This window comes from Dendrobates tinctorius, unplaced genomic scaffold, assembly GCF_039654945.1.
Source record: "Dendrobates tinctorius isolate UK_male_01 unplaced genomic scaffold, ASM3965494v1 ptg000102l, whole genome shotgun sequence".
Taxonomy (NCBI): domain Eukaryota; kingdom Metazoa; phylum Chordata; class Amphibia; order Anura; family Dendrobatidae; genus Dendrobates; species Dendrobates tinctorius.
This window is the reverse complement of record NW_027361770.1, coordinates 9,915,687-9,918,371: the sequence shown is the minus strand read 5'-3', so window position 1 is coordinate 9,918,371 and position 2,685 is coordinate 9,915,687.

Sequence of the window (2,685 nt, the reverse complement as noted above, 5' to 3'; positions counted from 1 at the left end):
TACTGTATCACATTAGTAACAGAAGAAATTATTTTTTGTGTATAGATGATGCCTGTATAACAGACTATATTCTCCAAATAATTTCAAACAGGTCTCCCCTACTGTACCACGCTATTAACAGAAGAAAGTATTTTTTTTAATGTTGATGAGGCCTGTATAACCTAGAATATTTGCTCCAATCAATTTCACACTCTGATCTAGCCTGCTGTATCACAATTGTTACAGAAAAAAATATTTTTTTTTTATTGAGAAACAGCTCTGCACACAGAACAATTTCACCGCCACTAAATGACAAGATGGGAGATGGTGGCTGTATCATGTTTAGCTACAGATTTTTTTTTCTACTGTGCTATACAAAAAGATGAATTTCATTGCCACTAAATGACAAGGTGAGATATGGCGTGCTGATTCATGTTAGCAACTGCAAAAAAAAAAAATTTTTTTTTTACAATATAACAGCTCTGCACAAAGCTGAATTTTCCCACCACTAAATGACAAGGTGACATATGCCTTGCCGTATCACATTCAGCAACTGAAAAAATAAGATTTAGAAAGGTCTACTCGTGCATGGAGCACAATAGAAGCAGTGCACTACACACTTCTATGAAATGTGCCTTGCTGTCTTTGCCTTTGGACCTCGCTAATGGCACACAAAAAAACAAAACTGCTGGAAGGTTGATTTCGCAGCCACACACACAGGACACTAGCTATCAAAACTATCTGATTTAGAAACAACCACCTAGAAAACTAGCTAAAAATCTCTCAGCAACCCGGAGCAGCCTCTCTGCCCTGTTGTATAGACAAAATGGTGCGAAAACAAGATGTCCGCTCTTTATATAGAGAGGGACATGTGACTTCAGCAGCCAATGACACAAGCCGTTTTTTTTGGACATTGTGGATGCTTCCTGCGCCCAAATTGGCTAGCCGCAAAGTGCACACAAAGTTAAAAAAAAAAAATTTACAAGCACGCCGCTTCTCTGGGCTCTCCCCATCCCTTCCCCTCATCAAACACGTGCCCCATGCTCATTATACACACACCACTATCCTAGCCAAAGTGCTCAAAATACTTTAATGGCAACACAAATAATTTCCCGCACTTTTTAGCGAATGTTACCGATTTTATAAAAATGTACTTGTTTCCGATCAAAAATCCAAATGTGCCATATTCATGTCAAATTTGTGTTTTGCGATCGTTTTTCAACATATTCACTCATCTTTAATCTCTCGTCCCAAAGCCCTATCTTCCCTTCAGTCTCAGAACCCCATTTTGACATTGAACGTAATATTCAGTCCATGGGACCTGGGCCCATTTAACTTGGATGGAATATTACGTCATCGAGATCGCCCGCGCTCACGGGGGTTGCGCAGGCAATCACCGCCGGGTGTCAGCTGATTCTGACCGCTCCTGGCAATTTAACCCCCCAAAATACTGTGATCGAACACGATTGCAGCATTTCAGAAGCCGACAGAGGGCTGACAGCCTTTAGATCGGAGACCCCGCAGCATGACGCAGGGTCCCGATCGTTGCAATGGTGACCCGATGTCATAACGACATCCAGGTCACCTGAGCTAGGAAACTTGTTGATCATGCGAAGTGCATGATCAGCAAGTCTCTCTGTCAGTGCAGCGGTGACAGCTTCTATGGCATGCTATCTACAGCTTCGTCTGCTATGAAAGCAATCAGCCTGCAAAAAATGATTGTCCCATAGTGGGACAAGGTAAAAAAGTTAGAACAAAGTAAAAAAAAATGTTTAAATAATTGTAAAAATATTTTTTAAAAATCAAAAATAATAAAAAAAAAATCAATATATATCCTATCTCTAAATAAATATTTTAATGAAAAAAACAAACAAAAAAGAACAATAAAACTACACATATTTGGTATCGCGGTGTCCGCAACGACCCGATCTATAAAACTGTTCCACTAGTTAACCTTTTTAGTGAACACCATAAAAAAATTAAAAAACTAGGCAAAATAATGCCATACAGCTAAACCATTCATCATACAGCTAAACAAAAAGTGGAATAACACGCGATCAAAATGACAGATATAAATAAACATGGTACCGCTGAAAACATCATCTTGTCCCACAAAAAAATATGCCACCATATAGCTCTATCAGAAGAAAAATAAAACAGTTAGAGCTCTCAGAATACAGTGATGCAAAAATAATTATTTTTTTCTAGAAAATAGTTTTTATTGTATAAAAGCTCCAAAACATAACAAAAACTATATAAATAAGGCATCGCTGTAATCGTACTGACCTGAAAAATAAAGCCTTATCAATTTTACTAGAGGCGGAAAGGCATATCCCCCCCCCCAAAAAAAAAAAAAAAAGAAATTTGTGAATTGCTGTTCTTTGTTCATTCTGCCTCCCAAAAATCGGAATAGAAAGCGATCAAAAAAGTCATGTACCCAAAAATAGTACCAATAAAAACGTCAACTCCTCCTGCAAAAAACAAGACCTCACACGACTCTGTGGACCAAAATATGGAAAAAATACAGCTCTCAAAATCTGGTGATGTAAAAACTATTTTTTGCAATAAAAAGCGTCTTTTAGTGTGTGACAGCAGCCAAACATTAAATCATCACTATAAGGCCTCTTTCACACATCCTGATATTTCCGGTACTGGAGATGTCAGCGTCCATGTTTGTAATACATGTAGAAACCGTGTGCCGCATCA